At 32.9% G+C, this 12315-nt stretch overlaps 1 protein-coding gene across 3 annotated transcripts in view; it reads left to right on the forward strand.

The window, feature by feature from the left end:
* Positions 1-12315, forward strand: part of LOC115888967 (neogenin) — a 326830-nt gene that overhangs the window by 39432 nt on the left and 275083 nt on the right. The gene's annotated exons all lie outside the window — the stretch shown is intronic.

Consider the following 12315-nt stretch of genomic DNA (forward strand, 5'->3'; position numbering starts at 1 on the left):
ATAAAAAACTGTAGAACCTTCAAAAATATTTTTATTTGTCATTTTTATTTGACAAAAAAACAAATAAAACCAAATATAACACTATTATTATAATATCAAAAACATTTTAAAAAGTTTTCAACTCTTTTTGGAAAAAATACAGGAACTTTTTAAGCTAGATGTCTAGAAAAGTTGCATCACATCGCAAAAATCCGCTTTATTAAGAGCATTCGTCAGCTCGGCTACCAACATTCTCGAATATTTCTAATTTCTAAACTAACTTTTAATAACGAAAATCCTCCGGAAAATCCAGATACTTTTCCTCCTGAAAATTAAAAAAAAATGTTATTCTGCCAAATGTTCCAGTTCCCAGTTCCAGATTGAGGGAAAGTACCTAGATTTTCGCTACGCTAATTAGTCCAGGAAACATCCGAGCATTGCGGCAATCAGTAGACGCAGTCGAATTTGAATATATGTTAGGCGGATTTCTGCGATGTGAAAAAAAATGTTCTTAACATAAAACATATTTAGGAGTTATGAGTTCGTATTCGCTTCACCACGCCACGCGGCCACTGTCACACTTTACATCACACACACATACACTATGGACTTGTAACCTGGGCACCTTCGAAGGAACAAGACAACCTACGACTCGAACAGATAATTAAAAACTGAGGAACAGGGAAATAGCTTATTCGGTATCGAAGAAGCGCGTATGACGTATGATTAGTAATGAGCGAAAATACTCTAAACTGGGTGATTTCACTCAAATTTTTATTGTGTAAAACTATAACATGAGTTTTTAAGTGAATTTTTCTATTCCATTACTCAAAGATAGGGGTTATAACTCGAACATGAGCTTATTCAATAGCTATTGATTAAATAGAGATCATATTTGAGTAAAATGATGAATTTACTCTATTTTAGATAAAAATGTACTCAATTATTTCACTCAAAAAATTCACTCCCTGAGAAATATGTGTTCACTCAGGCTGATTTTTTACAGTGTAATAAGTATAAATTGTAGAGATAATAGTTACAGATTTTCCTGAAATGAATTAGTCAGTGTGACTGATATTACTGATATACACGAACAAGCCAAGAAAAATATATTTTTTGGTTCAGTACTATATATTATAGAGTACTTTTCTAAGTAGTATAAGGCAATAGATGTAGATTATCTAGAAAACATATTCAAGTGTATAATGGGACGGTTTCGCGGCAGTAGTAATATTGGCTTTACCAAATGAATTATAAACCAGAATTACTACGAGAAAAAAAAACTTTACCGTATGTCGAAGAAAATGTCTATATCAGTAGTGTAACAGGGGGAAATTTTGAGGGTCGGTTTGATGAAGTAAAAGGCGATAGTTTAAGTTCCTCGTGTATTTCTCTCTCTCTTTTGTAACTCTTTGCTATAATGGCTAGAAAATTATATAAATGATTTGCTGATCTTAAATATTATGGATAAATCTTACCTAGCACCAAGTTAATTCATACAAAATATAATAACTAATAAGATGTATGGTGAAATTTTAAACCACAGGCACAGTAGTATTCAACAATTAGGTAATCTAGTATTACCTTAATCTGTGGCTATTTGCCTCGACAGAAAATCCAACTCACATCTTTCATAATATAGAAATACACCAAGAAATTCACGACTGCGATTTTAGTTTATTTGAGTAAAGTTAATTAATTTTAACTAATACCAGTAATTGTAGTAATTAAGTAATAAATAGTTTGTTTATGGTAACTATGATTTTATAGGGTAATTGTATTAAAAATATGGGTAAAAATAGAAAAAATTGGAATAAATCGCAAACTATTAAATATAGGTAAATGACAAACTTAATAAAAGTTAAAGAGTTTTGTAAAATCTATCAGAAAAAATGATAATATATAGGGTGTCCTATTTAAAAAATTTGAGATTTTTTTATTTTAAGTAGTTGAAATTCATAAACATATTTTAAACACCCTGTATCATTTAACTAAAATATCTTTATATATATCTTTTTTTCATCTCTATAAAACACTCCTACCAAATGTTGGTACTCCAACTTCAGAAACAATGGCGCCACTGACAATTTTTTACCACACTGCAATTTAACATTTGTTTAAACAAATTGAAATATTACAAAAACTATTAATTTTAGTTATATAACATTATATACAAAAAAGTTATGGAATTTTACGCAGAATCTGAAAATAAAATAAAAAATAGGGTGTTGCATTTAAAAAACATATGTTATATCCGCCATGCTTTTTGAAGCACTTTGTATACTCTATAGTAATTTTAAAATATGTATCTTAACCTTTCCTACAACTTTTATATTTAAATTTTTTTGTAAACCTTCCAAACCAAACCAAAACAAATGAGATAATGGACTCTATCGTTGACTCTATCCTTTGAACTTCAAAAATGCTTAAATTAATTTATAAAAGTAAAATTTCAGAAAATGTGAATAGCAGCAGCACTGCTTCCGACAACTTAGCCAAGAGAAAAAAATCCTCAAAAAAAAAGAAAAAAACTCTCCTTGTCGGAACTTCGATAGCTGGGGCCTGGTCGTAACAAAAGCCGGGCTTCAGGATGAAACTTCTTTCAATGTTAAAAGTACAGCGAACGTAATGACTTATAACGCGACTGAAGGGGATATAAATCGAAGGGAGGGACTATTTTTGACGTTCTTTTTCAAAATCCTTCATCCTCCGAACGGAATGAAGATGAAAGGGGAGATGAGATATAGGTATCGATTTATATCTGCTGAGATTAATAAGCCTTCTAGAAGTTTTGTCATAGTTAATTTACTACTGTAATAATTCAGATAATAATCCGATATATATTTAACATTTTAACGCTTTTATGTATGGAAACGGTCGATTATTAGGTAAAATATAGGAGGTACCGCAAAAAGTTACATATAAAAGTTATAGGGTTTATAAATATCTATTAGCGCGTAATAAATTTAAGTATACAGGGTCATAAAGTCGTGGCATATCAAAGATTATTTTTTTTAAATGGAACCCCCTGTATATTATTGCATATTTCGGTTCTTCCTTCAATTCTAAGCAAAAATCGAATTACACACAATGTACCTCATACCAACCGTTTCCGAGTTATTGACTTTTGAAAATATCAATTAAACAATTTGATTTAATTAATTTCCATGTGTTCAGTTTCATTTAACGATGCTATTTTGCCGAAACTGTTATACATATAATTATTAATATTTGACATTAGTTCTCAAGTTAGCATTTATAGATGTATAAAATGAGAGTATAGCAAGTCTAGAAATTACAAAATTTTCGTTTAACATTTCAATTCTTCAATTTATGTACATTGTGTATTACGATTATTGCTTAAAATTGAAGTAACAATTGAAATATGATATAATATAGGTACAGGGGTTTCATTTAAAAAAAAATAATGTTTGATATGACACGACTTTATGACCGACCCTGTATACTTAAATTTACTAGTAGCTAATAGGAATTTAAAAACCTATTACAACAGTACCACAGTTTTGGCAGAATGGTTAGGTTAGGTTAGTTATCATTAAATCAAACCAAACACAACTAATTAAATCAAATTGTTTAAGTGATATTTTTAAAAGTCAATAACTCGGAAACGGTTGCTTTGAGGTACATTGTGTGTATTTCGATTTTTGCTTGGAATTGAAATATGTAATGATATATAGGGGGTTCTATTTAAAAAAATGAAACTTTGATGTGCCACGACTTTATGAACGACCCTGTATACTTAAATTTATTACTCGCTAATAGATATTTAAAAATCCTATAACTTTTGTATTTAACTTTTTGCGGTACCTCCTATATTTTACCTAATAATCGACCGTTTCCATACATAAAAGCGACCCTGTATATAAAAGTGTATACGACAAGATATACATAAAAAATTTAAACAAACCATTTGTTTATTAACAGCAAGATTTTGCCATAGACTTAATTAAACCCTTTTTTCTAGATTTGATTTGACTACTTACGTATTAGCATAAGTCTCAGGATTTTTATAAAAACAGAAAAGGGGTGTTAATAGTGCTAAATAAATTATGTATTTATTGTATTTTATTTCAGATTGCAGTTTCCTTTTCAAGATTTGTTTTCTATTTTAATGATTTTCCTTTTGTTCTTTTTAATGGCACTGTCACTTTTGTTAAACCTGCCTTAATTCCCGAGGCGATTGAAGAATGTATATTAAGAAAGTTTCGTAAAAAAAAGATTTCAAAGCTTTGTGTGTCTGATTATCTCTTAGGGTATATATTCTTTAATTTCTTTCTATAGGGAAAATACATCAAAAAGAAAGAATGATTTGGTTCTGTTTTAAAATCAAGATCAAAGCCATTCTTTTATATTTTTTGCGGAAGCTTTTTTTTTGTAAGATTTAGTTAATGTGGTGGGCGTATTGGAAGAACAGAAAGAAAACAGTCTTAAAGAAAAAAATACAATAATATTGTTTGACTATAACTCTCCAATATTTTATAGTATGGTTGAATTTTGCTGCAAACCCAGAGCAAGGCAGCTCCAACTAACGTCGCCATTTATGTACTGTTATATTGAGAGAACTTATTGTTGCAGGATCGGCCAATTTTTTAAAGGGCAATTCATTAAAAATCACCAGCCACCCCTTCAATTACTTTTGTAAATTCACAAAGCGTTAATAAATATAAATAAATTTAATTAAACACGTGTGTATAATTATAATATTTATTATAACGGTTAATTAAAAGTCACAAAACAGAACTTATGTATGTAAGATACTCATTGCCATCTCTTCTTGTCTAGGAGAACCTTACTGGAATTCTGAGCCTAAGAAAATTATCATTAGGTGCAAAAAAACTTAGAAAAAAGGTTGTTTAGGTAGCTTCGAAATGACGACTATTGACATTTACCATAATATTTTACATATTAAATAACAGCGATCTTCATTTCCAAGCCAACTCTGATGCCGTTCTTTGTATAATCATATATTATATAAATTGTTTAATGATAGAAAATCCGTATTCTTAACGCACTGTACCCAAAATCCGTAAATCTACGGATTAATCCATAGTTCTGGCAACACTGTCTCCGCAACCCACTCTGTCGACTGAAAGCAGAATTACGGTACAGTCGTACAGCATGGTACAAAGAAAACAAGGTATGATCGATAGCAGCCCCAATTTCGTTCAGTTTTCGCATATCACCTGTGACGTCATATGCCATACAAAAAAATATCCATATTGTTCAATCGCCACTAATAAAAAAAGACTTAAAATAAGGAAGAATTAGGACATAATCCCAAAAGTTATGTCAGTGGTGACACACCATAGCCAAGACAGGACGGAAGTTGGCAACATGCAAGCTACCGATCTGTGGCGGCGCAGAGGGCGGTCGACTCCGCCAAGAAGCAGAAAAGCAACAATATGGCTGACCATCCACGCCGAAACACGCCGTTGTTCAACATCTCAACAAAACGTGTCATACATATATTATAAATAATATTCTATCAGTATCTTTAGGTGTATCGTTAGTGGTAATAAATTGTTAATTAGTCTTAAAGTAGTGGAATGTGGTTTTTGGGGTATCAAACATCTCAACCTCATATCACCTTCATCAAAACTACCCGACACAAACGTACAACATCAAAATTTCCGACATGTCAAATCATCGAGCTTGACATTTGAAAAATTATTTTCGCATTTATTATGTGTCATCTGTTTGACAATTTGAAATTGGCGCGCGGAGCTTGCCGACCAATGGTGCCGTTTATCACCTGTGACGAAGTGACCAACCTGCGCAATATCATAGGTACCTTGTTTTCTTTGTATCATGGTCGTACAGTATCTTTTATACGCTGCGCTGTAACCGACTCATCAGCGAGCAGCGGCGCAGAGCTAAACTAAATCTCGGTCAGGTTGACTAGCGGCGACACGGTACCGTCAGCTACATCCCGGACATGTTTTGTGACACGAAATCGCCCATAAGTTTGCGCATCTTCTTATTTCATCAATCAACGAAAAAAGTCATTTTTAATCTAAAATGGTTTTAGAATTTATGTAAAAACAGATGGCATTTGTTTTAAGGTAACACAAATCTTTTTTTTTTCTTTATTTTTATTTTTTTAATCTCTTCTTTTATTGACAATTGATAGGATTAACTATATTAAAGTAAATACCGCCTATGCAGAATTATTTTGTTTCAAATATAACGTAACTCATTATTGGTGAATAAAACAAAACTAAAAAAAAATTATCAAATCTTAAATATAATTAGGTAAAATAAAAGTTAATATAAACATGCTTTTATTTGAACTACAAATATTTCTAGCTCAGAACAACAAAAATATATCAGCAATTTTGTTAGTAAATTAAAACATTTAATCTTCTTTCAGTTTTAATTGGACTAATAAAAGAAAAATCCGCTTTTTCTCGCATGTAAAACTGTAATCTAAAATCCGAAATTTGCCCATGTCGCCGAGGGGATTATATATTTTCCAAATCCCTCTATTTTTCCAACGCTACTGTCGAAAAGCTCCCTTTTTTCTATTTATCCTCGTGGAAATACCCCGTTTGTAAAGTCTGACTCGAATTCCTCGGGCAATTCAAAAGTCTGCATTGAGTGTTTGTTCAAAAGTTTAGGCCCGAGGCTCTCGTTTCATTATCTTTCATGGCGGCTTTTTTTAAATCTTTTTTGATGGGTCTTTAGATACAAAGAAACAAAAAAGGGGTTTTTACTTTTAAATATGCCAAATTGGTTTTATGTAAACTATTATGGGAATTTTCTTTTCTTTATAAAGCCGTAAGCTTAATAGCGTAAATGAGATGAGCTTTTTTATGCTTAAATACAATGCAATTTACTGTTAAGGGTACATAAAATAAATATTTTGGTCATTAAAAATCATACCAAACTTGTTTTTCTTTTAGATTCCCATATGTTTTTGAAAAATATTTAATAACGGTCACACATTCAATTTAAAGAAAATCAAGAGGAATCGTTAAAATGATCAATTTTTAAATAATGTCTACTTTTGTAGCGTGTACTGGAAAAGCCTATATTTTACTTTAAATAATCTATATTTTTCTAACCACCGAGACAGAAAACCTAAAAACTCAGGAAGCCTAACAAACTCTCAGAAACATAAATTCAAATCTAATTCAAGCGTGTCAAGTAAAACTTCAAACAAAAGAAAAACTTCAGTCTAAAAGGGGCTTCGACTATGAAATAATTTGTAAACAGTTCCGAGCAGAAATCATTAGTTTATGCAGTTCAAAAATTTGGCTTGAGCAAAATCCGTCTTGGCCCTGGTCTTGGCCCTCAGTCCCGGGCACCTCTTAAGTTTGGGAGAGGGTGCTAAGAATCCCCCGGTTGCCTGACACACTTAAACTTAAAGATGAGAACATGGAATTGGTACATGAAATGTACGAAGCCTGTTCTAAGCCGGAAAGGTACATAATGTAATCAAGGAAATGAAAATAGTTTAATATTGATATACTTGGATGCAGCGAAGTTAGTTTGGTTAGATGGCCCAATTCGGGCCACTGTAAGATTGATGACTATGATGTATATCACTGTGGAGATACAACAACACAAAACAGAAATGAAGTAGCCAGCAAAAAAGTGAACAATTGTGTAATTAATTTTATAGGTATATAAAACAGAGTGGCACTACTTAAAATTAATGGCAAACCTTTTAATATAAATATTATACAGTCATACGCTCCAACCTCAGAAAGCTCAGATCAGGAAATCGAAATATTTTACGAACAACTACAGACAGCCTTGAAATACACAAAAAAACAAAAAGTCAGATTCCTGTTAGGGGATTTCAATGCTAAGGTGGGCAAAGGTTCTGTTGGTTAGGGAATGCCTGGGAATGAGAAATAATAGAGAAGACCGCCTAATCCAGGTTTGTCAAGAAACAGACAGTATGATAATGAACACCTTTTTCCAACTGCCGCCTCGACGACTCTACACATGGAAGTATCCAGCTGACTCGCCGCAAAAAGTGCTTCAATCAATTTGATTTTATTATCATTAACAAAAGATACCCAAAACTCTGTAAAATCCGTAAAAACGTATCCAGGAGCGGATATCCTTTCAGACCATAATCTTCTGCTTAGCAAAATCAAGATACGCTTGAAGAAAACTCGCAAAAGAAATCCTCAAAAACGCCTAGAGGCTAAAGGACAACACCACAAGAATGGAAGTTAAAGAGGAACTAAACAACAATATTAACAGCATATCTCTGGGCATAAATTATGAAGACATGGATGTAGAAGATACCTGGAGCAAAATATAAAATGTCTGCAACCTTGTAGCAGATAATATGCTTAAACCTGAAAAAGGAACAAAAAAACAGCAATGGAGGAACGACGAAAACACAGGAATAAGAACGAAAGAACGTACAAGGAAATAAACAACAAAATAAACAAAAAGGTCAAAGAAACAAAGGAACAATGGTTACAGATCCAATGTAGGGAGATTGAACCCTTGGAACAAAAACATGACACCTTCAACCTGCACAAGAAAATCAAGACCATGGTAGGAAGGACTAGCTCACGCAGCAGTAACTTGATACTGGACAAACAGGGTGGTCTTATAACTGACACCAAAGGAATACTGGAAAGGTGGAGAGAATACATGGGAGAGCTGTTCGATGAGGAGCAACAGGCGGAAACCATTGTCCATGCTGATTCAGGTCCAGAAATAACACTAGATGAGGTACGGCACTCAATAACACGGCTAAAAAATAACAAAACAACCGGATCAGACAATGTTCAAGCAGAAATACTGAAGCTGTTGGAAGACAACCAACTTAAACTTCTGACAAAGCTACTCTGACAAAATATACGAAACAGGAGAATTGCCTAGAGACCGGCTGATTTCCACGTTTATTCCTCTTCCTAAGAGAGCAAATGCTAGTAGGTGCTCTGACTACCGAAAGCTTAATGAGCCTTGCATTGAAAATCCTACTTAACATCATCCACTCTCGCATATTTAGAAAGCTTGAAGAAAACATGAGCAAAGTTCAGTTCGGATTCCGTCTCTTCTTGATTTTTAACTGAGGTTGGTGCAATTATCTGCCAGTATAAAGCCGGGAACAGATTGTTCTGACGTGATGGGTTGTGCCGTGTTGTGTTGCATTATGATGTGCTGTGTCATGAACACATTGTTCTGATGCGATTAATTTTTTGAACAAAATTGGCAATGCATTATTTGCCTTCATATCGCCATAACTTCTAGTTCCTCAGACGAATTTGATGAAGAATGTGCTGCGGCTGTTTGTTCTGCTTTAATAAGATAGAAAAAAAATTGTGGATACACGAAATAACCGAAAATGGAGAACTGTCGGGCGAATATAATATACGTTAGTTAATCTTCTTTTTAAAGGTTGGTTGCGGTAATGCCGTGACTTTATGTCGAATAAACATTCATGGTTTCTAACGTGCTCAATTAATAAAATTTCGTCTATTTTAAAGAAATCAAACATCACTATGTGCAGCTAAGCGGTTGAAAACGGTTTTCCTGCATAACCTTTATGCATGAAAAGATGCCGATAACTTAAAACTCTTTTTTAAATTGTTTAAACATCTTATATACCGGGTGGTGCATCGTCGGTGGAAATATAGGAAATCGCATGCAAATTTTGAACTGTCTAAATATTGGTTTCCCTGTTGATTTTACACCGAAGTCGTAAAATGTCTGCGTATGCTAAATACACATGCCAAATTTGAACAAGCCGATTTTATTTATTTTCAGAAAAAGTGCATCATCAAGATATTTAAATTGAAACTGAACAGGTAACAATGCAAAACCAGGCAAATACCAATCTGACTTAGTGAATATCAAATTGTATTTTCTATACCTTAGGCTTTTGCCTAATCCGAATAAGTTTTAAATTACAAAATAAATTTCGGGGACACTAACCGAGGTACTATAATGTAGTATTATAGACAGCACAACAAATTACATTTGCCAATGAAAAATAATGGGTAGTAGATTGTCGACAACTTAAGGTTTGTTGAAATTTGGCTGGTTTTGCATTGTTACCTGTTCAGTTTTAATTTAAAAGTAGACGCAGTTTTTCTTAAATTAGTTAAAATCGGCTTTGCGAAAATTGTTCAAATTTGGCATGTGTTTCCAACATACACAGACCTTTAAAAAAATATTTACGACGTCGATGTAAAATTAACAATAAATGGACAGTTAAAAAAAGTTTTAAAAAAATTTGTGTATTCCATGATTTTCATCATAGAATTATCCAGTTTTGGAATGTTACAACGTTGTATCCACTTTTATTTAATAAATATAACATCTCTTTCCGGCCGATAACATCGCAGCCAATTTAGGCGATCAAATCGTGAGGAAAATTGACGCGTCACATTACCGTATAACGAATTCATTCGGAGAGAGATTCCTATCGAAAATGAACGGTATAAATCGCATCCGATTCGCTCGACACGATCGTTTCCCTAACCGAGCAAAGGTAAAGGTTAAAAATAAGCCATGCAGTTGCGGCATTGATTTGCATAATTTTAAAATTCGACTCCCTTAATTTCGAAAAATGCGTGGGATTCTTTTCAGTCTCTTAATTGAAACAACATACAAAAGTTGAGTTGAAATACTTTAGTAAAATGTATTTGTATACAGGGTGTCGTATAACTCGTTTCAGTTGATTTTATTTTTTTTTCTGAGGGAGAAAGGCAGTAAGTCGTTAATGCTTGATACTTCAAACTGTTTAGATCTTTATGAATAGGAGATTTCTAAATTGTCAAGTGACGTTAAGCTTCTTATGATGTTTGTAATCTTCTGGCCTATTTTAATAGCCTATTTGTTTAAATGTTGGTAATTTGTTGGCCTATCGTGTGTACCTACCGGTGTCAGCACCGACACCAGTGTTGATCTAAACACCGGTGTTAATCTCCGCGATACCCGTTTTGACTGCGAAAAAAAAATAGTCTTAATAAATTCATAATAAATCTGATAATAACAGTAATGTCATATCCAAATATATTATAAGAATATATTGCTAGTCAAGGAACAGAAATTGAAGCCAAATTTTTGAGATGGAGCTATACAAAATCCACATAAGTCGGTCCTTTTCGTTCAACAGCTTTGAACTACGCAAGCGTAAGATGTGCTTCACGATTAGTTGATTTATTTCATACTAACCAGTGCTACATATTTTGATGCTAAAAATGTGTCGACAGATTTACCAGGGCGTGCATATGGGTTATAACTAGAATATTTTTCTAAAAAAACATGTGTGCTACTGACTTTTTTCCTTTTATTCTTATTTATCCTCCCCACGACAGATGGCATATGTTTTTGAAACACTCTGTATATGGTTAACAAGTAAACATAAAATAGTTAAACGTGTTTATCGGTTCCACAAATATTTATTGTACATACATATTTCTTCATTTTCTTTTCTGTACAAACTGGGAGTAGCGAGAGAGACAGATTAACAATTTTTTAAAGCACTGTGGTGATAGACTAATATTTTTTAGATTTTGAGTTTGATATGTGAAAAAGGGGACTTTTTCAATACGCGAGAGAAAAGAGGACAGTGATATCAAAAAGAGGACTGTCCTGGAATAGAGGACGGTTGGCAACACTAGTCAACACCGACACCAGTGTTGATCTTGACACCGGTGTTCATCTCCGCGATACCCGTTTTGACTACGACACCGTCGTTTTGGTAATCGGCTTAAAAAAAATAGTATTAATTAATAAATTCATAATAAAGCTTCATTCAGTACCTCGAAATCAGTGGAATAAATTAGTAGTTTCAATTAGCCGTAGAAGTTTGTTCACCTCATTTTAATGTAAGCATTCAGATCATCATAATTAATGGTACCTAGTAATTTTCAATTATTGGAAAAAGTTAACAAACTTATAACTTTTCCACTAATTATACTTCAAAATTTGCGAGGAATGTCATTTTGGCCTTTGATTATTTATCAACCGTCAAGAAAAATTTTGGTTAGAAAACAAAAGTTTATTGCTCTATAAACTAAATATTATGCTTTCTCTATGGATACAACAGACTCCCGCAAGCTGTTGCTAGGATATTTTATTAATTTTAATTGTGTTTTTTAGACATTGTGAATGATCGTAAACTAAAAAGTATAAAGTGTAATTGAAACCACTAATTCATTCCACTAATTGGGAGGTTCTGAATGGAGCTTATATCTGATAATAACAGTAATGTCGTATCCAAATATATTATAGGAATATATTGCTAGCAAGGAACAGAAATTGATGCCAACTTTTTGAGATGGAGCTATACAAAATCCACATAAGTCGGTCCTTTTCGTTCAACAGCTTTGAACT

The sequence above is a fragment of the Sitophilus oryzae genome, unplaced genomic scaffold, assembly GCF_002938485.1.
Source record: "Sitophilus oryzae breed Bouriz unplaced genomic scaffold, Soryzae_2.0 scaffold_810_pilon_pilon, whole genome shotgun sequence".
Taxonomy (NCBI): Eukaryota; Metazoa; Arthropoda; class Insecta; order Coleoptera; family Curculionidae; genus Sitophilus; species Sitophilus oryzae.